Source organism: Cucurbita pepo, chromosome 13 (genome assembly GCF_057944985.1).
Source record: "Cucurbita pepo subsp. pepo isolate OVF chromosome 13, ASM5794498v1, whole genome shotgun sequence".
NCBI classification, from domain to species: Eukaryota; Viridiplantae; Streptophyta; class Magnoliopsida; order Cucurbitales; family Cucurbitaceae; genus Cucurbita; species Cucurbita pepo.
Genome location: NC_141810.1, coordinates 9,906,750 through 9,933,132, shown reverse-complemented (window position 1 = coordinate 9,933,132; position 26,383 = coordinate 9,906,750). Strand labels below are relative to the sequence as shown.

General features: G+C 36.4%; 2 pseudogenes across 1 annotated transcript; both read left to right on the top strand.

Annotated features, from left to right (window-relative positions):
• LOC147789709 (putative polygalacturonase) lies at window positions 1-1,675 on the top strand (annotated as a pseudogene).
• Window positions 1,676-24,246: 22,571 nt separating this feature from the next.
• LOC147789708 (putative polygalacturonase pseudogene) lies at window positions 24,247-25,566 on the top strand (annotated as a pseudogene). Its single transcript, XR_015411550.1, has 3 exons — window positions 24,247-24,326; window positions 24,709-24,779; window positions 24,862-25,566. The product of XR_015411550.1 is annotated as a putative polygalacturonase pseudogene (transcript).
• Window positions 25,567-26,383: the final 817 nt, after the last annotated feature.

The following is a 26,383-nucleotide window of genomic DNA, read 5'->3' as shown; positions in this document are numbered from 1 at the left end:
ATGAGTTCAAACTCTTTAAAATTTCAAACGATCAATTGCCGAAAACACTCGACGTTGTTGACAGAGTTTGGCGGCATCGGCGATGGAGTAACTTCAAATACTCAATTGATTGTGCCGCCGGGAAAATGACTGACAGGAAGTTTTAATCTGACCCGTCATTTCACACTTTTTATTAATAAAGAAGCTAAAATTCTTGCATAAGAGGTTCGACCTATAAGTATATTATTTTTATAAAGCGAACAACTTTGGGAGTGATGATTTGAATTTCAATCTTTAAATCGAAGTTAAATTAGTTACATTTATTTCTCATAATCTAACCGTGCAGAATGAATTGGAATGGCCACTTGTGAAAGTTCTCCCATCTTATGGGAGGGGAAGAGATGCTCGTGGTGGACCGTAGCAGCTACATCTTTGGAACTAATCTTGCCGATATGGTTATCACAGGTGATTATTTGTTTTTCTTTACCTTTTAACATTTCTTTTCTTAAAAAAATGGTTAGCAAAATCATAGAGGAATAAAATTGGATTGTTGACATGGTATAGGTAACACGGCACCATTGGCGGGCAAGGGTCTTATTGGTGGGATAAGTTTCACAAAGGGGAGCTCAACGTAACACGACCATACATGATCGAGATCATGTACTCTAATCAAATTCAAATCTCATATCTCACTTTGATCAACTCTCCTTCTTGGTTCGTCCATCCAATCTATAGCAGGTTTGACTCTTTCACTTTCTCACACCATTGTTAAAACTTGAATAGTATTTGATTCAAATGTTTACTCTATATTTTAAATTATAATATATATATATTTTAATTTGTTTCGGTAAAAAGCAGGAATGTGATTATCCAAGGGCTCACCATCTTGGCTCCAGTCACCGTACTCAACACCGATGGAATCGATCCAGGTTCCCTACTTCTTCACCTTCAAAATCTTAGAGCTTCTTTTTGTTTTCATCATCCCTCTACCTAATTCTCCATTCAATTTCACAGATTCATGTTCCAACACTCAAATCGAAGACTGTTACATCGTTTCCGGTGACGATTGCAATGCCATCAAGAGTGGATGGGACGAATACGGTATCAAATTCAGAATGCCGACCGAGGACCTCGTCATTCACCGCCTCACTTGCATCTCACCAAATTCCACAAGTATCGCCCTTAGTAGTGAAATGTCCGGCGGAATCTGCAACGTTAGGATTGCAAACGTCACTGCAATCAACACAGAGTCTGCCGTTAGAATCAAAACTACTCGCGGATGAGGCGGCTTCATCAAGGACATTTTCGTCCGAAGAATGTTTCTATCCACGATAAAATACATCTTCTGGATTGCTGGAGACTACAAAGATCATGCAGATGATAAGTTCGATCCCTCGACATTGCCAGCGATTAAGAACATTAATTACAGAGATGTGGTGGTCGAGAATGTTACAATGTCGGTAAATTTGGCAGGGATTTCGGGAGATTCGTTCACGGATATATGTGTTTCGAATGTGAGGATTAGATTGTCGAATAAGCCTAAAAAGTTGTAGTGGAACTACACAGAAATTGAGGGATGTAGTAGTGACGTGGATCCACACCCATGTGCTTGCTGACTAAGGCTCCAAAAAGCAGTGGATGTAACTTTCCTCAGGATCATCTACCAATTCAGACCGTTCAAATGAAGTCATGCTAAGTTGAAATTCCTACTTTCTAGTAAAGTTTTTTTTTTTCTTTAATTGTATGGAATAAATGGTAATGAAAATTTTAATGAAAATATGGATAAAATTTCTATCCCTTAAAATTTTATAAGACAAAAAAAAAAAAAAAAAAAAAAAAAAAAAGAAGAGTAAATTTTGAAAGTAGGTTATTTCAATAAGATTTGTAATATTTAGCAAGTATGAAAAAATGAGTACAAAAATATAATTAAAATACTCTTACATCGTCCCTCTCAAATCTATCGACCTTTACTTCCATCATAGTTGACGGGGACAAGCACTACTCATCATTGGCCACGGCTGATGGTCGACGTGCAATGATCACCGAGGAGGTAAAATGAATGAATTATTCACTCGCGCATCAGAAACATTTGATTTTATTAAGAATTAAAAAAAAACATGTAAATTAAATACTAACCATACCTTTGTAGAAATCGTGGAAGACAATTCTCTTGAATGTGTTGTGACGATATCGAACTTCCTCCTCAAGACCTTCACACCAAAGCAACAACGTGGATGACTATTTATAGCCTTGAAAATAGGCCCAAGAGTAACCTGTGGTTAATTGAAATGTTGTAACTCTCATCCTAGCAAACTAGGTCAATATCTAATTGCAACTTAAAACCTTAAAAATAATACTCTAAAATTAAAAAATGAAACTTCCTAAATCTAAACATATACGGATCACTTGAAGTGAAGTTTTTATGATATGATTAAAACACCTTATTTTGTATCACTAAATATTTAATTTTTATTTTATTAGTACAACAATATGAAGTAGGATTTGAACTCTTATTTGAAATAAGAGAATGTATATAAATTACTGGAAAATTATAGTCATGTGAGTGGCATTTTTAAATTAAAACACCTAAATTAGAAATAATTACTGTGAAACTAGGAGATTGCAAGTTCTTGCAACCTCAAGTTTGTCAACCTCCACCAATCTAACTACAAACCCGCATGTTTCATGATCACCCTAAACATGTTTGATATATCACCTACCAGCCATTTCACTACTTGAAAGTGGGTAAAAACCTGTTTGACTTCCTACTTTAATTTGGTATGATTCATGATTATTAAAAAAGTCTGTCTAAACATGATTAGAACGACTATATTGAGAATAGGCGTTTTATGTAAAATTATGAATTTATATATCCTTGTTTCATCCATGTCTAGCATGGTTTTATTGTTGAAATTTATGTCATATGTCTAAAATTTCATGAACAAAAGAATTCATGTAATAGGTTTGTGGCTCAGTTGCTTCACCTTAAAAAACTTAACTCAACCTTCATTTCAACTTTCTCTTAAAGACTTGCTTCCTTCCATCAACTAGATCAATATTTAATCAATTTCTTACATTACATGGTCCACATAGTAATAATAATTTGTTTTTATACCAATACTTTAATTTCATATTTACATACTTCATAGTCACGCAATTTTCTTTCAACACTACCACTTTTAATATCTATAGCAGGCTATATGATATTGTCGTCCATCAAGCTTCTTTGGTCATTTTCATTTGAAACTACTTACTCGTTAATATACATTGGTATATTACTTTCCATCTCTATTGTCATAATATTGTGTATTTAACTATGTTCGAGACGTCTAACTGAAACATCTAACCTTCCATAGCAAAATCATTTTCATGCATATACTAGCATTTAGTACCTTACTAAACAATAGCTTCCCATTTACCGTACCAACTTTGCTAAACCTAAACATCATCTATACTTCAATTTACATTCACATTCCATGTAAATCATAACATAAGGTAACAATAATTCAGTTAACTATAATACAGTAAATGGTGTCAAAATTCAATTATGAGTCATATGTTATAATGACTAAGCAGTAACAACATACGCAATCAATAATGTTTCCTTTTCTTATCTTAAGCATGACATACCTGACGGTGATGGGACATCAGCAGTGGGACCATGGAACATGCAAAGCCCTACATCATAAACTAGTATACAAAATCTGTAACCTAGAGCTCTGATACCAATTGTAACAACCCTAAATTTTCTACTTAATCTAAGGTCGCTACTATATACATATCATGAACATAGAATGCAGAAATACTTTATAAACTTTTTCATAAAACATAACTTTCATCTTAAAACACTGTCATGGACTTACGTGTTCGAGAACATGTTTAAAATGACACAACAAAATACTAAATGAAATAAATAAACATTAAAATTAAAAATACCCTATTCTAACCTAAGTCTAAGAAAATAAGTACAACTACCTTATACATACATGTGTCATGGTCATACACTCTTCCATAACTTATCATATCTTTTTATGTAATAGCCCAATATATATATATATATATATATATATATATATATATATATATATATATATATATATATATATAATATAAACAAATAAAAAATTATTAAAAATATATATATATACACATGTCAAAATAATAGTTATAATAATAATTCATAAATAAATAACTAAAAAAAGGATTACATAAAAAATAAAAATAAAAATAAGATAAAATAAAACTTACCCACCTCTCTCCACTATCCTCTCATCCCAATTTCATCCTCTCTCCTCAATCCACTACACAATATCAAAGTTTGTCAAAAAAGAATATATATATATATATATATATCTTGGAGAAAAAAATAAAATGACTTTCACCAGAAGCAGATTGCAGATTTAGAGATTTTGGTCTGTTATTACAGTAAAATCCTATCTCATATTTAGTTTTCCTTTATATTTATGGTTATAAGAAATTAATTTAGGATAGATCTTCTTTTCCACTATTAGATATTTTTCCAGATCCTGTAATAATCAAATCTCATTTTCACGTATCCAATTAATTAGATTTTTGTTGGCAATTCTATAAATCTGTAAGATTAGACAAACAATCGATTAAAATTGGCCAATAATATCTCTATAGAAAATAAATACCCGAGGAATGTCGGTTTAGAGAATAAAAATCTATTTATACAATTAGAAGTGAGGAAGGAAGATTGAGGAAAGATTTGGTGAACATAATTTAAAAATAGAAGGGAAATGACAAGAAACTCCATTAAATTTTATCTGGTAACAGTATATTCCCTACAACAGAAATAATAAAAATTAAGACAGTGAAAATAGCATTGTCAAAACTTTTAACAATGGACCAAGGTAGATCAGAGATAATGTTATAGAGTTCAAACTTGAAACCGATGTCATGGGCTCACATAGGTTGACTCAGATTTCAAAGGACAGAATCAAACTTTCATTAAAGATATATTCGTGACAACGACTTAAGCTAATCAGGTAAGTGGCCTTACTATCGGCATGGTTATATTTGATGTTGACACATGACTGTGGTTCTGCACGTGTCATATATACTGATATGTGTGAATTATCTATGAATCGGTATGTTTATATTATGTTTATGTTATGTTATAATATGTGGATTGTATGATAATAATTATGGTACGATGTGTTCAAGGATATGTTTGAGATAGGATACGAGAAGGATGCACAAAATGAAATGTAACGATACGAGTAAGATATATTCATGAAACATTAAGGTTAGGTTACATATCGGAGTGCTATGGATAGGGGAGATTGATGAAAGAATATGGTTAGGATATGGGTAGAAAGAGATCGATTTGTGATAGATTGATAGAACGATAGCGTTAGGATACGTTTCTGTGATGATATGACTAGACTGTGATAGGTATAAGAACGTTAAGGCTATGATAAGTTAGGGAATGATATGACCACGAAGTGTTTACGATATAACATGTTTATGATACGACATATTGTGATGTGATATGTTATTTTTAGATTGTTTTGTGTGATCATTAAGGTAATTGTTGTATGAATTGCACGTTATGAAACGACATGTTAAAAGCATGGAGCGTTATGTTATGTTTTCTAAATTATATGTATACAGCATGTTATGAATGATATGATATCATTGTAACGACCCGGGAAAGAAAGAAAAAAAATATATATGTATACATAATAATAAATAAATAAATAAAGGAAAACGAGAAAACGAAAAAAAAAAAAAAAAAAAACTCAGTCGCCGGAAAACCCGCGAATTTTCCGGCGACCGCCGAGTTTCGCGGAACCCACGCGAAACGACGGTCACAGCACGCCCACCCTCAGCCCACAACACCCAGCATCTTCAGAACACCTGCAAAGGGAGAAAAGAGAGAAAATTTCGAGAGAGAGAGAGAGATTTCGGACAAACGTCGGCGAGTGTCCAATTTCTCCGACAAGCCCTCAAACCACCCTCAAACCGACACCAAACGACCTGTTACCACCATAAGAGGGATCCCTAACGAAAGCACAATAACTCAGGGTGCGTTTTGTGTTATTTCATAAGCGTCGTCGTCAGTAACCGAGGTCGAAAAATTAAGTTTCTTAATCGATTCTTAGATCTGTGGCTTTTAGGAGCTTTTAGGCCGCAAAACTCCCAAAAAGGAAAGAAGGACGACGAAAAAAGAGGAAAAGGGAAAGAAGAGGACTGAATCGGCAACGAAAACGCCGTGGGAAGGAGAGAGAAAGCTCGCCGGAAAATCGGCCGAAGTCGGGTAAGGAAGACGAGATCCACAGATCCGGGTCAACCCGAACCCAGAACCCGGGAGAGCCAGCCCGTTCCTCCCTTGGCCTTTGCCTTCGGCCCAGCCCAACTACAGCGGCCCAAACCTCAAACCGGCCCAGAAGCTACGGTTCAGTTGAACCAACCCAGACTAGACCCACAGTCCAATTGAGGCGGCCTGCAAACCGAACACTTGCGGCCCAACCCAGTAAGCCGAGGCCCAACGATTAGTCTTGGCCCAGTAGCCTTCCACAGCCCGCGACCCGAACCACGACCCAAACTGGACTGCGACCCACGCTTCGACCTGACACTACCGCTCGACGTGGCTCTCTCTGCTGCCGCCACGTGTCACACAGCGGCGTAGGCAGTCCCTCGGCTCGGCTCGGCGCAAACGGCTCGGCTCCCTCCGGTGACGCTCCGGCGGCTCCTCCGGCGGCTGTTCGGCTCAGCTCTCCTGTTTTCAGCCCGGTTTCCACTGTTTCGACCCTCTCGGATCTGTTTTCGGCCTCGATTAAGGTATCCGAGGCCGTTTTAGAGCTGTATTTCACATTTATTAAATTATATGTAAATTAATTGTGAAATACTAACGGAAAGTGGTGAACGGTGTGAAAGGAAACAAACCCCGGTGACGTAGGAAGCAGCTCTCACGAAACGGGAGCTTACGTTTAGCTATTTAGGGAGTACTTCGGCCAAGGCCAACCAAGTAAGTGGCCTTACTATAGGATAGGCTAAATAATTGTATGAGTTATGATGATGTGTGGATTATGATGCTTGATGATATGTGCAGTATATACATATTTTGTTGAGTGACGCTTGATATGTTTGACGCACGTTGTGGCATTATGATGAGCATGATGATTGCATGATTTTTACCTTAATATGATGATGTTTTCCATATTGAGCATGCTAGATGATGATGAGTGCCATATTGCATCATGTCGTTAGATCGACGTAGGACACAACCCTAAGAGCATGAAAATGATATTAATATAAATATCCACGAGTATGCGTTACCTAGAGTAACAAAGAGATGAGACTAGAGGGTTGTGTCAGAAGAGACATTACGATGGATTTAGAGGGACCTCATGCATTTTGTATGTTCATAAGCATAGGGCTACTTCCCCTAGAGATGATGAGTGCGGACGCGCACCTTATGATGAGCGCGAATGCGCACAGGTGCGAAAGCACACAGATGAGGGTGTTCATGAGGCGCATGACACTATGGGGTTCCGCTGACTTCCGGACGTCGCTACAGATTAGCTTGACCAGAGTGTCTAGGGGGTGTGCGAGCGCCCTGGGGACTCACACTCGCACGTGTGAGTCGTGTGTAGGGAAGTACTACACATCCAATTTGTCCGAGACTAGAGGCCACCCCTAAGATGATTAGAGATAGGTCCCTAAATCATGATTGCATGTGTTTGCATTTGCATGGCCCCTATAGCGGGGCCACTTACTGAGTATTCTTTGAAATACTCAGGCCGTGTGCCACATCATTTTTCAGGTAAAGGCAAGGCGCACTTGTACGAAGGACGGCGACATCGCGAGCAGAGACTGTGGCACGTGCATAGGGTAGATTCATATTTAAATTTCTAGTCTTAAGTTAGAATATGTTGTTTTGCATTTCATTGTTTTAAATTATTTTGTATTTGTTTTTTTGTTTTCTCTAAATTTCAGTATTTCATATTTAAACACGTAAGACCATGGCTGTGTTTTCCAGAGAAGAAGTTGTTTTAAACGTTTTTTTTGAAGTTTACCTTATCAACTATGTTCATGTAAGAGTTATATTTCCACATTATAGATGAGCATGAGACGTTAGTAGCGACTCTGAGTATGTGGAAATTTAGGGTCGTTACAGTTGGTATCAGAGCTCTAGGTTTTAGATTCTGTAGACTAGCCTACAATGTAGGCTTGGCACGTTCCATGGTCCCAACATCGATGCCTCGTCACTGTCAGGTACGCCTTGCACAAGATAAGAAAAGAGAAACGTTTTCAAACTGAAATTGTTAATGTTACTGAATTTTTATGTTAATGTTACTGAAATTATTGTGATATTTCACGTATTTATTTAAGAGCATGATGTGATGTGTTGCATGCTGAGTGATTTTGTTTGCAATATGATGTGAACTTAGTAGATGTGATGCATAGCATAATTTCATAGGTAATGAGCCTTAGACTTAAGAGATGCTATCTTGGTTTCTAGAACCATGCTGCCTAGACCATGCGAAAGAGTAAGACGAGGAAGGGGACGACCTCCTATTAGAGATAGAGGACGAGGTGAGGCTGAAGAGAGCCCACCTCGAGAGGGATCAAAGACAGGGTTTGAATTAGAACCCTTATTGTATGTATGGTCGGAAAGCAGCCCCTGAGAGGGTAGATGTAGTAACTAAGGATAGAGTAAAGAATGATCAAACTCTAAGCGTAGTCCTAATAGTAGTAAAGATGACCGACTTCAACGTAGAACTAGACATGAATTGACTAGTTGCAAACCATGCTATTATAGAATGTCGCAAAAAAAAAAAAAAAAAAAAAAAGGTGATATTCTGACCATCGGTGAGACCTAGCTTTAAATTTAAAGGCACAAATACCGGGGCTACCCCCAAAGGTAGTCTCGATGATGAAAGCAAAGAGATTAGTCCAACAAGGCGGTTGGACTATATTAGCATGTGCCGTAGATGTAAGAGGAAAAGAAAAAACCCTAGAAAACGTGTCAATCGTAAACGAGTTTTCAGATGTGTATTCGGATGACCTACCTGGAATACCCCCTTCCCGAGCGGTCGACTTCATCATCAAACTCGAGCTGGGAACTGGGCCTATTTCTAAAGCACCCTATTCATGGTGCTAGCAGAGTTGAAGGAAGTCAAGGCGCAATTACAAGACTTATGGGATAAATGGTTCATTCGACCTAGCATAATCCCCTAGGTTGCGCCAGTGTTTGTTCAGAAGAAAGATGGATCGATGCGTTTGTGCATCGATTACAGAGAGTTAAATAAGAGAACCATAAAGAACAAATACCCTCTACCTAGAATAGAAGACTTATTCGATCAACTAAGAGAAGCAACAATATTTTCTAAGATAGACCTGCGGTCAGGTTATCATTAAATAAAGAGTAAAGAAAAAGACGCACCAAAGACAGCATTTAGGACAAGGTATGATCGCTATAAGTTCGTGGTATGTCATTTAGTCTCACCAATGCTTCAGCTGTGCTAATGGAGTTAATGAACCGAGTGTTCAAGGACTGTCTAGACACTTTTGTGATCGTGCTCACTGATGACATCCTAGTGTACTAAAAAAACAGACTTGGAATACCAGGAACACCTCTAAAAAGTCCTAGCCACCCTAAGAGAGAACAAATTGTATGTCAAGTTCTCAAAGTGTGAATTTTGGTTACGATAAGTCTCTTTCTTAGGATACGTGGCGACAAAGGGTGGAGTATCCGTAGATCCTACTAAGGTCAAAGCGGTCACGAAGTAGGAACGCCCAACTTCGGTAACATCAGTACAGAGTTTCTTGGGACTAGCGAGATATAATCGAAGTTTCGTGTAGGACTTCGCTAGAATAGCCTCGCCTTTGACACAGCTAACGAGAAAAGGGGTACCATTTATATGAAATGATGCTTGTGAGGCAAGCTTCCAAAACCTAAAATAGAGATTGGAAACCGTCTCGGTATTCACGGTTCCCAAGATCTCAGAAGAGTACGTAATCTATAGTGATGCCTTCAAAGAACGGACTAGGATGTTAATGCAACACGTTAAAGTTGTTGCATACGTGTCCCGTCAACTAAAAGAATACGAAGATAATTACCCTACCCACGATCTGGAGTTGGCCGCTGTAGTGTTCGCGCTGAAAATTTGGTGACACTATCTGTATGGAGAGAAAATTCAAAGTTTAACCGACCACAAGATTTTAAATATTTCTTCACCCAGAAAGAGTTAAATATGAGACAGAGAAGGTGGTTAGAATTGGTGAAGGACTACGATGTAGATATCCAGTACCACCCTGGAAAAGCAAATGTGGTCGCAGACGCTTTGAGTAGAAATGTGGCCCACTCTTCGGCCTTCATTACGAGGGAAGTAAGGGTACAAAGAAAATTTGATGGAGCCATCATAGTTGCAGCGACCGAGAGAGTCATGGCACAACTGGCCCGACTTACAGTGCAACCTACACTTAGGCAAAGAATGGTTACCTCCCAACGAGAGGATCCAAACCTACAGAAAGTCTTATATCAGCTAGCTGAGAGTCTTGTAATGGATTCTCAAAGACCTCAGATGAAGGGCTATTGTATCAGGGATGCCTATATGTCTCGACAATAGAGGAGCTAAGGAAAGAAATACTAACGAAGGTCACAACTCGCCATTTGTCATGCACCTTGGAGATACAAAGATGAATTTAAAGCAACACTTTCGATGGAAGAGCATGAAGAGGGATGTGGCTGAGTTTGTGAGCAAGTGCTTAGTTTGTCAACAAGTGAAAGCTCCTAGACAAAAGGCAGCGGGGTTGTTGCAGCCCCTAAGCATACTAGAGTGGAAGTGGGAAAACATAGCAATGGACTTCATAGTAGGATTACCCAAAACGCTTAAAGGCTATACAATAATCGGGTAGTTGTCGATAGGTTGACCAAGTCAGCACACTTCCTACGTGGGAAAGCTACATATACAGTTGACAATTGGTCAAAGCTGTATGTGAAAGAAAGAGTAAGACTACATGGAGTCCCAGTATCTATAGTGTCGGATCGGGACCCACGCTTTATGTCAGCGTTCTAGCTCAGACTTTAAAAAGTGCTGGGTACCCGCCTCGACTTTAGTACTGCCTTTAACCCCCAAACAGATGGACAAATGGAGCGTTTAAACCAAATTCTAGAGGACATGCTACGCGCTTGCATACTAGATTTTAAGGAAAGTTGGGATTCCAAACTCCACTTAATGGAATTCTCGTATAACAACAGTTTCCAAGCAACTATTGGAATGGCACCGTTTGAGGCCCTGTACGGGAAACGGTGTAGGTCCCCACTATGTTGGGACGAGGTATGAGAAGAGAATTAGTAGGACCCGAGTTGGTTCGACTCACCAATGAGGCTGTCCAGAAAATTCGAGCGAGGATGCGTACCGCTCAAAGTAGACAGAAAAGCTACGCCGATGTAAGGCGTAAAAGCCTGGAGTTTGAGGTGGGGGACCCAGTATTCCTCAAGGTGGCACCTATGAAAGGTGTGTTAAGATTCGGACATAAGGGCAAGTTAAGTCCTAAATTCATTGGACCATTCGAGGTCCTAGAGCAAGTTGGTCCGGTAGCGTATAAGTTAGCCTTACCTCCAGCCCTCTCAGGAGTACATGATGTATTTTATGTGTCGATGCCGAGGAAGTACATTACGGATCCTATCCACGTAATAGACTACGAACCACTCCAACTCAATGAAGATCTGGGCTACGAGGAAAAACCAGTAAAAATCTTAGCTAGAGAAGTAAAAACCTTACGCAACAGGAGTATTGCGTTCGTTAAGGTACTGTGATGGAATCACCACAGTGAGGAAGCCACGTGGGAGCGTGAGGACGAGATAAGAGAGAAATACCCCGAGTTGGTACAAGAGTTTGAGACTTTCGAGGACGAAAGTTCTTTTTAGGGGTAGATAATGTAACGACCCAGGAAAGAAAGAAAAAAAATATATATGTATACATAATAATAAATAAATAAATAAAGGAAAACGAGAAAACGAAAAAAAAAAAAAAAAAAAAAAAACTCAGTCGCCGGAAAACCCGCGAGTTTTTCGGCGACCGCCGAGTTTCGCGGAACCCACGTGAAACGACGGTCACAGCATGCCCACCCTCAGCCCACGACACCCAGCATCTTTAGAACACCTGCAAAGGGAGAAAAGAGAGAAAATTTCGAGAGAGAGAGATTTCGGACAAACGTCAGCGAGTGTCCAGTTTCTCCGACGAGCCCTCAAACCGACACCGAACGACCTGTTACCACCATAAGAGGGATCCCTAACGAAAGCACAATAACTCAGGGTGCGTTTTGTGTTATTTCGTAAGCGTCGTCGTCGGTAACCGAGGTCGAAAAATTAAGTTTCTTAATCGATTCTTAGATCTGTGGCTTTTAGGAGCTTTTAGGCCGCAAAACTCCGAGAAAGGAAAGAAGGACGACGAACAAAGAGGAAAAGGGAAGGAAGAGGACCGAAATCAGCAACGGAAATGCCGCGGGAAGGAGAGAGAAAGCTCACCAAAAAATCGACCGAAGTCGGGTAAGGAAGACGAGATCCACGGATCCGGGTCAACCCGAACCCAGAACCCAGGAGAGCCAGCCCGTTCCTCCCTTGGCCTTTGCCTTCGGCCCAGCCCAACTACAGCAGCCCAAACCTCAAACCGGCCCAGAAGCTACGGTTCAGTTGAACCAACCTAGACTAGACCCAAGAAATTCGTTCATAAGATAGATAAGATAAGAGTAGGATGATTTTTCTCTGAATTGTTCAATTGATATTCAAGAGAGAGCTATCGGCCGATCGATGCCCTCTTTACATTGATGAAGTCCCTTTATAGACTTCGAGTTTAATCGTAAATTTGAAAAACGTCAACTAAGAGATAAGATCGAATCTAAGAGGACAGGACCCCTGCAAGATCTGTTTTCCTATAAGACATAAAGTAAACTAATAATTTAAAAGACTAATAATTTACCGACATTAGTAATTGGCATGTGAGCTTTTACTGTGTGGCTGACAAGTTGTCAATCTTTGTTTTGTCTCTGGTAAAGTTGTCAGGTTGTGGATAAGATTTTCTTCAGAATTTTTCATATGACTAAGCACCCAAGCTTGCCAACGGACTTACTGCGCTTCCCGCGTCTTACCACCTGGAACACAAGGGCTATTCGCTCAGCTATCACATACTCCAAATTCTTCTGAATTTTCATATCTTCCTCCTGGTTTCTGTGTCATCGCTCCTAAAGATCGAGTAACTCCTCTTCCCTCACGAATAGATGGCTCTGATACCATTTACAAATGCTCTACCGATGAAGAAGAAAGTTCAAATGAACATCGAAGGGGAGAAAATCTCACAATCTCAAATACTGTCAATCAAGAATACCAGATTGCTAGAATCGAAGATCAACTCAAAAATTGGACTATTCCAAAGGTAGATCCTAAAACTATCTACCAAATTTCAACCTTCAATTTTACTCAAAGATCATGCATCAAATTCTCAGAGAAGAACATCCCAATTCATAGCAATAGGGAATCTCTAAATCTTTTTTCAAGATCTCTTATACTCCAACATCGTGAAGAGTTTAACTATCTCCATGTCGGTCTTGTCCAAGTCGCGGTAAAACCATTGTTCAAACTTGGATTAGATATCTCAATCCTTATCTCCTTACGAGATAAGAGACATGAAGATTTCTCAAATTCTTTATTGGGAATGGTTCGATCCAATTTAGAGAATGGACCAGTCTATTTCAATTGTTATCCAAACTTTACTCTGTCTCTCCACGACCCACACATATTATCAGCTCTCATGCTAGATTTACAGTCAAAAAATTTAAACATCAAGGCTGAAACCCATTCTTCAGTCGTTATATTCAGGGTTTATTATAAGCTCATGAATACAAACATTTCTCCAAGAGCATTAAGATCCTCACCAAAAGGATCGACTATGCTCATAGAAGCAAATATTGGAAAATCATCAGTGACTGTCCCAAAAACACTCTCTTGGGATCAAATAACCAGAAGCACTCTCTGGAAAATAGAAGATGCAAATCTTCCAAAGAGGAAAGAATCTCAGAACCCAGTCCAAATTATCGAACATGACGATGGAAGCGTTGAAATAAAATTCAGCGAAGAACCTTCGTCAGAGTCAAAAGTAAAAGAATTCCTGAGTTCTAGACCAAGTACTTCAGGAATATCAAGATCAATGTATGACCCCTTAAAGGTAAAGAGGTCAGTTATGATCAAAAAAGGGCGTCAATCCACTATGAAGATGGCTCAAGGTCTCCAACCCATACGGATATGGATACTCAATCCGTCTACGAAAGCCAGCTAAATGTCATTACAACTGATTTCCAGATAGACAAAGAATTTTTGAAAGCAGATTTTATGTCAACTACCAACTCTTCAAAAAGAAATGCCTTCTTCCAAACCTACAAAGAGGCTGAGCGAAATGAATTAAGAGCTCAGTGGTATTCTCATATGGAAGCCATCAAAGAAAATATACCATTCTTAGAATGGTTTGAAGAAAATATTCTGCAGGTATGCACCTTGACCCAGAGGAGTTGGAAGACTACCAAAAGAGGCGAGGTATATTCGAAACATCCTCCGTTAGAAGAAGTCGAATTCGACAACTACTACGGAGAAAAGGTCAAAGCTAGCCCTTTCAAACATATTCCGGAAGGACTAGAAAAGGGTAATCCGACCCTAAAGGATATCAAGAATATCCAGCATCAAAACAATTATTCAAATAAGATTTTATCCACGATCGCTACTCAACTTGAAAGTATCGAGGGAAAAATCTCAAAGAAATCAGGTACTCAGCAAGAACAGGCAAGCAGCTCTATACCAAAGGTTGATGAGTCAATACCAATACTCAGACCGGCAAATCTCGAAATATTTACAAAAAGGATTTCAAAAGAAGAGGCTGCAATGGCCAAGATAGAGGAAAAGTTAGACAGGATATTAAATCCCGCCATGACGCCTCAAGATTCATCTGTCAATGTCGTTAACAATGACGACGAGAACCAAGAATTCGAAGACAAGATTGCAAACGAGAGAGAAGAACCTTTCTACAATCGAATTGAAAGGATCTCTAGAAGAAGTCAAAATAATGCCAGTAATCAGAAAAACTGGTATCTTCAACCGTCTTTTCCGGATATCCAGTTCGAAGAAAAGACACTACAAACTCAAGCTCATTACGATGGTTTAGCAATCTATGAATGGAATATCGATGGATTGTCTGACTATCTGATAATGAATGTTGTAAATGAAATGATGATGGCCGCAGGCGCGTATAAATTACAAGGCCATAAATCCGACCATCAGATAGCTCAAGTTTTGGTAACCGGATTTACCGGGCAACTCAAGGATTGGTGGGACAAATATCTCGACGAAACAACCCGCCAACAGATATTAAACCACTATGTCATTAGACCAACTACTCAAATTATCAAAGAAGAAGGTCCATCAACTAGGACCGAGGTACAACATGAAAGGGTAGAGGATGCTGTCAACACCCTCATATATACCCTCGTAGAATTCTTCGTCGGTGACCCTCTAAAATACCAGGAGAGATCCGCCGAGATACTCATGAATCTGAAATGCCCTACCTTAGGTGATTTCAGGTGGTACAAAGACATGTACTTCAGCAAAGTTCTTATTAGAACAGATAGTTCGTTGGAATTCTGGAAAGAGAATTTCGTTAATGGACTACCAAAATACTTCTCAAGGAGGATCAAAGATGGTCTTAAGACAAAGTACAATGGAACAATTCCATGACAAACTTTGTCATACGGATCCATAGCATCCTTCATCATAGAAGAAGGACTCAGACTTTGTAATGAGTCAAAGATTCAAAACAAGCTCAATTCTTCGATATCAAATAGAAAAGAGCTTGGTAGATTTTGCAATCAATATGGATGCAAGGGAATAGAAGCTCCCTCAACCTCCAGACGAAAGAAGGTTAAGACGCATCCAAAACCTTATCATTCATACAGGCCTAGAGAAACATATCGGAGTAAACCAGTGCAGTCTCAGAAGCCAACATACTCAAGAAGGAAGTATATTCCTACAAAAACCCATAGAGGAAAGAAAAAGCAAACTTGCTTCAAATGTCGTGAAGAAGGACACTATGCTAACAAGTGTCCAATCAGAGGAAAGATCAATGAGTTGGATATAGATCAAGAGCTGAAAAATCAGCTATTACGACTGACCCTAACCGACTCAGAGCAATCAAGCGAGGGAGAAATCCTCGAACTCCAAGAAGAATCTGATTCATATTCTAGCACAGAATACGAATCAAAACAAGAAGGAAAAAGGACGTGCGAAGGATGCATAAATGTCCTTACCAAGGATCAAGAAATTCTACTCGAAGTAGTAGAAAAAGTTCAAGACCCAGAAATTCAACAGAAGATTGCTCAACGACTTAGGGATGCCATGACAACCTCTAAGCCAACTGAAAGGGAAGAAAGAAATCCCTACAGACTCCAATCTATTCTCCAAAGGTTTGAAAAACCGAGGGAACTCACTACTCAAGATTTACAAAGAGAGATTAATAATCTCAAACAAGAGGTACAGGCGTTAAGATCTGAAACCAGGTCAGAATCTTATACGCTTCGTCAAGAAATTCTCAATCTTCAGGAAAGGCTGCCAGTACAAAAGGAAACGGCGCAACCGAACCTGGATGAAGAAGATTTTCAAAGTTCCTTCGTTGGAGCCATCACCACTTCTCAATTTCAAAAATGGTACGCTCTCGTTACCTTAAAAATTTATGATTTCAAAATCACACTAAAGGCTCTCATAGATACTGGAGCCGATCAAAATTGCATTCAAGAAGGCCTAATACCTACAAAGTATTTTGAAAAAACTACTGAGGGCCTTAGAGGTGCTAACAACAACAAACTCAAAATTAATTACAAACTATCAAAAGTTCATGTTTGCAATGATGGAATTTGCTTCGTAAATTCCTTCCTTCTAGTAAAAGACTTAGGACAAGAACTAATCCTAGGTACTCCTTTCATTACTCAATTATATCCTTTTAGAATAACTGAAAAAGGGTTAGAACCAAAAGCCTTAGGAAAGAAGATAAAATTTAACTTTCTTCATTACTCAATTATATCCTTTTATAATAACTGAAAAACGGCTAGAATCAAAAGCCTTAGGAAAGAAGATAAAATTTAACTTTCTTTCCCCAGGATTAGCGAAATAAATAACCTTCAAAAGAATACAATTATTCAATCAATAAATGTATTAAATTATAAAGAAAAACAAATTTCTTTTTTGAAAAAGAAATTTCATTCAAAAGGATAGAAGAACAAATTCAAAACAAAACTGTCCAGTTTAAAATCAAAACTTTACAAACTCAATTAGAAAAAGAAGTTTGTTCAAATATCCCAAATGCCTTTTGGAATAGGAAACAACATATAGTTGATCTTCCTTATATCAAAGCTTTCGAGGAGAAAAATATTCCTACGAAAGCCCGACCTATTCAAATGAATAAAGAATTACTAACATTCTGCAAAGCAGAAGTTAATGATCTTTTGCAGAAAGGCCTTATTAGACCATCAAAGACCCCCTGGTCATGTGCGGCTTTTTACGTCAACAACCAAGCAGAAAAGGAACGTGGAGTCCCGCGACTGGTAATTAACTACAAACCCTTAAATAAGGTTTTGGAATGGATTAGATATCCAATTCCAAATAAATCAGATTTATTGCAAAGAATTTCAAATGCAAAAATATTTTCAAAATTTGACATGAAATCAGGATTTTGGCAAATCCAGATTTCAGAAAAAGACAAGTACAAAACGGCTTTTAATGTCCCTTTTGGACAATACGAATGGAACGTTATGCCATTTGGGCTAAAAAACGCTCCATTCGAATTTCAAAAGATTATGAATGATATTTTCAATCCTTTTCAAGACTTTTCAATTGTTTATATTGACGATGTTCTAATTTTTTCTCAACACATCGATCAACACTTTAAGCATCTTCAAACATTTTTTACGACAGTCAAAAGAAACGGTTTAGTTGTGTCTAAACCCAAAATTAAACTTTTTCAAACAAAAATCCGTTTTCTCGGATTTGAAATTCATTTGGGTCTAATAAAACCCATTCAAAGGTCCATTGAGTTTGCCTCAAACTTTCCAGATCAAATTACAGATAAGACCCAACTACAAAGATTTTTGGGATGTCTCAATTATGTGTCTGATTTCCTTCAAAATATCAAACCTATCTGCAAGCCGCTTTTTGAGAGACTCAAAAAGAATCCAAAGCCCTGGACTGAAGAACATACAAAAACAGTCCAAAAAATAAAATCTCTTGTCAAGTCAATTCCGTGTTTATCGCTGATAAACCCAAGGGCTAGTTTAATAGTGGAGACCGACGCATCCGATATTAGATATGGAGGAATCCTAAAACAGTCCCTTGACAAGAAAGAATCCATTGTCCGTTTCCATTCGGGAATATAGAATTCTACTCAAAAAAATTATTCAACAGTAAAGAAAGAAATACTTTCAATAGTACTTTGTGTACAAAAATTTCAAAGTGATTTGATTAACAAAAGTTTTGTTATCAAAACCGACTCAAGGGCATCTAAATTTGTTTTAGAAAAAGATGTCAAGAATCTTGTGTCTAAACAAATTTTTGCTAGATTGCAAGCCATTTTATCTTGCTTCGACTTTTAGATTTTGCCAATAAAAGGGATCGAAAACCCCTTGGCAGTCATCAACCTTTGGTACAGAGCTGCTTGCCTGTTCTTGCTGAGTACCTGATTTCTTTGAGATTTTTCCCTCGATACTTTCAAGATGAGTAGCGATCGTAGATAAAATCTTATTTGAATAATTGTTTTGATGCTGGATATTCTTGATATCCTTTAGGGTCGGATTACCCTTTTCACGTCCAAATTACTCGTTAGGACAGTACCGTAGGGAAATAGATTGAAAGGATAGGTTCTGTCATTGCATTTCACATATTCTTGCATTTAACCCCAAATAGTGGGATCACTTGCTGAGTATTTCTTTAAATACTCAAGCCATGTGCTACTACATTTTTCAGGATAAGCAAGACATTCCTGTACGACTGACGACGACATCACAACTCGAGACCATGGCACATGCATAGGATAGTAGTATTTATCTTTTTAGACTTAGGCTAGAATAAGATTTTTAACTTAAACACTTATTTTTTTTATTTCGGGTCTTTTGTTGTGTCGTTTTATAGATGTTTTCAAAACACGTAAGTCCATGGCTGTGTTTTAAGATAAAGGATATGTTTTATGGAATTTAAATAAAGTCTTCTGCATCCAATATTTAGGATATGTAGACAGTAGCGACCTTAAATTAAGTAGAAAATATCAGGTCGTTACATGCACGTGTCAATTCACATGTCATAACATATCATGTGTCATAACAGTCACATAACATAAACTAGCACGCCTTCAACATATCACACCATAACATATCGCATCACAATATATTATATCATAAACAAATCAATTTAACACACAGACATTCGCGTAACATCTCATTTCATAAATATTTACATATACAAGCATAAGACATGGGAAGCCATGGCCATGTGTCATCAATCAGCACACAATTATAACGAAACAACAATGGGGCCACTTACTTAGTTGGCCTAGGCCAAACCTACTACGAATCTTTGATGCTTGATGCTAGAGCTACTTAACACGGCTCTCACAAATTTAATTCTGCCTAAAGAGTCCAAAATCATAAATTAGAACTGCTAGAGGGATTCACTCACCTAATTTGGCATAAAATAATTTTAAACTTATTTCTAATTATTTAATTTAGCTAAGCCTATTATACATAAAAACTTACCCCTAATAATTTAAACTAACTAAACCTAATTATGCATAAATAATTTGAACTCGATTCCAAAAATTTAGGTAGCCAAAAGGTAGTCATACTAACCTTAAACGCTTCCAAAGAATTGATACTAAGAAGAAAGGGTTCGAGCGTATGAGACCCAAGTTAGATCAGCCAAAATACTGGCCTTGAGGGAAAGTGTATTCTTCGAATGGATTCGAACCGTTCAAACGAGATGCTAAAATGAAGTGAGGGATCTCCCTTTTATAGTGTTAAATCAGCCAAAATACTGGCCTTGAGCGAAAGTGTATTCTTTGAATGGATTCGAACCGTTAAAACGAGATGTTAAAATGAAGTGAGGGACCTTCCTTTGATAGTAGAAGCAAACCCTTCATTTCTAAGTTTTAAGCGATGTGGGACGACTTTTTTTTTTCTTTTTCTTTTTCTAATTTTTGGTTAGTACAATTAATACATTCTTGAACAATATGTACTTCATTTACTGGAGGATCACGTTCGAGTAATAATCTAAAGAGTTTGTATAAAAGAATAAGGTTGAGTTTATTATGTGTTACACTATTGATTCGCGGCATTTTGTAATCGTTACAAATGATTTGATCTAAATTATTCATGTGGAGGCATGCGAATATGGTTATCCTATACAATGAGTTTGTATAAGACTGGACCACAAAATATTTAATTTCTCTTTGTAAAACAATTAATTGAGAAAATTAATATTTTGCATGATGATCATATGTGACTCGATCTTAATCCTCACTCAATTATGAATTCCTACCTGTTATGTGTTGTTCTCTGATTTGTATGGGTGAGAAGGACTTTTGTATCCAATTCAATATGTCTATCATTTTGGAGACTTGGTCAAATAGGTAGCTCTAAACATAATTTCATGAAATGGAATTCACACTTCCCATATAAGGTAATATAAGGTAAGTAGATGTAATGTCCTTAAGTGCTGATTTCAAGACTTGAAGACTGGGATCCCACCTTCTCAATGTTCCAAGAAGGGCTTAGTTTATAATTAGATTATAAACAAATTATTCACTAGAGAAGGGACGATACCTAAGAATGTAACTCTAAGTCTATAATATAGTGTCCTAGAGTTAATGAATGAAAATTAATTAAAGAGTTTAATTAATTTTTATTAATTAATTTTTGTATATTATTAGAGTTAGTTGTCCCCTTACTAACTCATAAGATTTAATATAGAGCTTATTTAACATATTAAATATATTAAAATAATTATATATATATATATATATATATATATATATATTTAATTTAAAATATTCAAATTACTATTCAATCATATAATAAATATAAAGGAAGAATAATATTTAATTTAAAATATTCAAATTAACCTTTAATATATAAAATATATTAAAACTACAAAAGAAAAGAATATTGTATTTGATATATTAAATATTAAAATAATTAACGTATCTCGTATACATTAAATTAAATAATTATATATATGTATATATATATATATATATATATATATATATTCTCGTTCTTGGTGCAACAATTTTATATAAAACTCTTATTCTCTCATCTCTCAATTTTCTTGAGTAGAGGTTCCATAGGCCTTGTGTTCAAGTCATAGTTCCCAAGAAACTTCAACCTTGTTGAACTACAAAAGGCAGAGGTTTTACTTTCATATTAAATGTTTTCTTTAGCTTTTAATAAAATTAAATTGATTTCCAATGCTTCCGCTACCGGGATGAAAAAATGCATTCCCTTTATTTCTAGATAGCATCTAATTTTAGGTGACTAAATTTGATACCACGTACCCTGTAATCACTAGTGATCATAGACGAGGTATATTCTTAGACCAATGAAGTAGATTCATATCCAATATTTGTCATCACCTATTCCTTAGTAGGTATGCATCTAGTTGAAATTATAGAACCAAAATATCCCTAGACCATATATGGTATCATGTGCGGAAATGATTCAGTGTTTTAACAAGACCTTTGTTTCATAAACTAGTCTTTGGAATACAATATGAGATGAGAGAAAGGAGTATGACATGATGTTATGGTCCTACTTTAGAATTGTCTATCTATTCTTTGGTATATATGCACCCATATAGGATCAAAATCATAGCGTCTACAGGCCATCAATGTCACTCAAACGTGGGTCGTGCCTCACCATGACATGCATGGATCACAATATCGTTGTGCCTCACCATGTGCACATATATGTATGTATCACACAACACACACATATACATGCATAAACATGCATAAATACATACATATACATACATATATATACATATACAGATACTAGCATGCATTTTTTTAATTTTCATCATTTTTGTTTTTAAATGTGAAAAAATTTACCATATATTCCTTCTATATTCTTTTATTAAAAAAGATTTGTCCTCCACTTAATAATATTTATTTATTGATAAAAAGAATAGCTAATTTCTATATTAGATAATAGACTCCCTATCAAATAGTTTCTTAATAAAGAAAAAAATATAAATAAATAATTTAACAAAAATATCCAAACAATAAATGGGGATTAATATTGAATTATCTTTACCATATTTGAAGAGATTTCCGCCCACATTCAACTAAGGTAAGTTGAAAAAATAACTGATTTAATTAAAGGTTAATCAAATCAATATAGGAATATGATTTAATATTAAACAAACAATTATTTTGGATAGGTCTGATTTAATATTAAACAAACAATTATTTTGGACATGTTTTAGACCTAATTTAATTTTTTAGACAGTAAACTTTTTCAATCCAATAAATCTTTATCAAATAATGAATTCGCCTAATCTAACCATAAAATAGTTACGTTAGGTTGATTCGAGTAATTTACTAAAAAAGATTTAATAAAAATAAATTGCTAATATAGAAAACCTTATTTAATAAAAATAAATTGCTAATATAGAAAACATTTGTTAATTTGTTTTTAAATACTCATTTAGTTTACTTGGTTTGATCATGTTCTTGGAGTAACTATTTTAACACTCTAATAAACATAAAAATAATTAGAAAGAAACAAAAAAAAAAAAAACAAGTTGCCAAATTTAAAACGATCTCACTCTTTATGTTTCTTTACCGTTATATTTTCCTAAATAGTCTGGTTGAGGTAATATTTTAAGTAAATCCAACCATTTCATTTACTACCAAAATTTTCCCCCTTAAAAAAAAAGTAATAATAGTAATAGTAATAAATCCCTTTCCTATTTTTTATTCTTAAATTATCTTATAAATTCATTTTTTCCCCTAATCTAAAAATCATAAACTCACCAAAGAAAATTAATCATGGAACTTTCTCTCAAACCCACAAAAATCAATGTAATTTTTCTTCTTCTCTCTTGGAATTTCATTTTTTTTTCTTTGTTTCATTCTATTGATGGTGTGGGCTTGACTTGTTATTCTACTTTTCATTGGTTTTTCTTTCCGATTACTTAAAATGATTATGAGTTTTTGTTCAAAATCGGGATTGGTTGATTGAAAAACTTTGTTTCTTTCATGTAACCAACACAAAGATGAACTAATAAACCTAACTGTCGTTTTCAACATTATTTTATCGAGAAACAAAAAGAGATTGAATCATCTGTGATTTTGTTCGGCAGGTTACCGCGGTGAGAATCTCAGCCGTGATTGTACTGGCATTGGTGAGCTTAGCCACAGTGGACGCTATGAATCCACGTCTAAGTTCGAACTCTCTAAAATTTCAGGCCATCAATTGTCGAAAACACTCGGCGTTGTTGACGGAGTTTGGCGGCGTCGGCGACGGAGTAACTTCAAATACTCATGCGTTCCGAAAAGCGATTGAACATCTCAGCACACTCGCAGCGGATGGTGGTGCTCAATTGATCGTGCCGCCAGGGAAATGGCTGACCGGAAGTTTTAATCTAACTAGCCATTTCACACTTTTTATCGATAAAGAAGCAAAAATTCTTGCATCCCAGGTTCGACCCATCGAGTATTTTATTTTTATAAAGCTAACAACTTTTGGGAGTGGTGATTTGAATTAATCTTTAATCGAAAATAAATGAGCTGAATTTGTTCTTCATAATTTAATGGTGCAGAATGAATCAGAATGGCCACTTGTGGAAGTTCTCCCATCTTATGGGAGGGGAAGAGATGCTCCGGGTGGACGGTACAGCAGCCTCATCTTTGGAACTAATCTCACGGATGTGGTTATCACAGGTGATTATTTTTCTATTGCCTTTTAACATTCTAATTTTTTTAAATGGTTTAGAAAATTGTAATCTTTGTAAGCTTCGGTGCTATCAGAATTAAATAAAAAAAAATTAAGGTAAATGGAAACATAAAAAAAAAACATTTATAGAAAATAAAGTTGGGTTGGTGACATGGTGTAGGTAACAACGGTACAATCGACGGGCAGGGATCTTCTTGGTGGGAAAAATTTAAGAAAGGGGAGCTCAAGGTAACACGACCATATGTGATCGAGATCATGTACTCTGATCAAATCCAGATCTCAGATCTCACTTTGATCAACTCACCTTCTTGGTTTGTCCATCCCATTTATAGCAGGTTTCACTATTTCACCTCAATCCCATTATACTTGTATTCTAGGATTATGCTACCCTTCAAATCATTCCCGACTTAAAACAAATTTGATTTATATATATATATACATATGTGTGTGTGTGTATATATATATATATATATATATATGTATATATATGTATGTATGTGTATATATATATATATATGTATGTGTATATATATATATATGTGTATGTATGTGTATATATATATATTTGTATGTGTATATATATATATTTGTATGTATGTATATATATATATATATATATATATATATATGTATGTATATATGTATGTGTGTATATATATATATATATTATGATTTTTTTTTTTTTAATTAGTTTGGTTTGGTTGGGTGAAAATGCAGAAATGTGATTATCCAAGGGCTTACTATCTTGGCTCCCGTTACCGTACCCAACACCGACGGAATTAATCCAGGTTCCCTTCTTCTTCACCTTTAAAACCTTAGGGTTCTTTTCTTTGTCAATCCCTCTCTCTAATTCTCTATTCGATTTATCAGATTCTTGTTCCAACACTCGAATCGAAGACTGCTACATTGTCTCCGGTGACGATTGCATTGCCATCAAGAGCGGATGGGACCAATATGGTATCAAGTTCGGAATGCCGACCGAGGACCTTGTCATTCGTCGCCTCACTTGCATCTCACCAGATTCTGCAGGTATTGCCCTTGGCAGCGAAATGTCTGGCGGAATTCGCAACGTCAGGATCGAAAACGTCATTGCAATCAATACACAATCTGCTGTCAGAATCAAAACCGCTCGCGGACGAGGTGGTTTCGTCAAGGACATTTTTGTCCGAAGAATGTTTCTATCCACGATGAAATATGTCTTCTGGATGACTGGAGACTACAAATCGCATGCAGATGACAAGTTTGATCCCTCAGCGTTGCCGGTGATTAAGAACATTAATTACAGAGATGTGGTGGCTGAGAATGTTAATATGTCGGCGAATTTGGCAGGGATATCGGGAGATCCATTCACGGATATTTGTATTTCGAATGTGAAGATTGGATTGTCGAAGAAGCCTAAAAAGTTGCAGTGGAACTGTACGGAAGTTGAGGGATTTAGTAGCGATGTGGATCCGCCACCATGTGCTCCATTGGCTAAGGCATCGAAAAGTGGTGGATGTGACTTTCCTGAAGATAAGCTGCTAATTGAGAATGTTCAGTTGAAGTCGTGCTCGGTTGAAATTCGTGCCTTCTAGTAGAGACTTTGTTTTTTTTAAATTCTATGGAATAAAAGTTTTTAATTTTGAAAATGAGTTCTTTCAACTAGATTTGTAATATTTAGTGTTCTTTAGTAACGCTAAAACTCAAAATCATCAAAATAATACTCTAAAATTGAAAGAATAAAATGTAACCTCTTAAATCTAAATATGTATAAATCCACCCTGAAGTTTTTATGGTACTATTAATACACCTTATTTTGTATCAAATTTTGTGTAATCTTTTTTAGGTTTTTAGTACAATAACTATATGGTGTAGGAATTGAATCTTATGTCTTAAAGAAGTGAGTGCATATCAATTATCGTGAAACTTTGGTCATTGGTGGCTAAAGGTAAGACCTGAGTTAGAAAGAATTTGGAGAGAATAAAAGATAAGAATGAAGAAAAAGGAACCTAAAAAGGAAATTAAGTGATGTTTAAAGAGAAAAAAAAGAGGATGGAAATTTTTTAAATTATGGATGAAGAATTAGGAGCTTTTACTTTAGTTGTTTTTAGGAAGTGTGGGTCCATATTTGCTCGTATGGGCCATGTGTAGAATAGTAAATAAACATTCAATGACCCGCTTAGTGTTAGGATCGCACAACAACGCACACATTCGATCTAGATGAGCACAAAGAATAGGATATAGAAAATGCAAGGAGAACTCTGGCTAAAGGATTTATATTGATGACTCCAAGTATGTACAGCAGGAGAATATAGAGAATACAGAAAATACCTCTTCAAAGGTTCGCCCGAGGGATATATATATGGTTTAGCTTACTATATCTAGCTTTACTAGATATAACCATCTACTATAT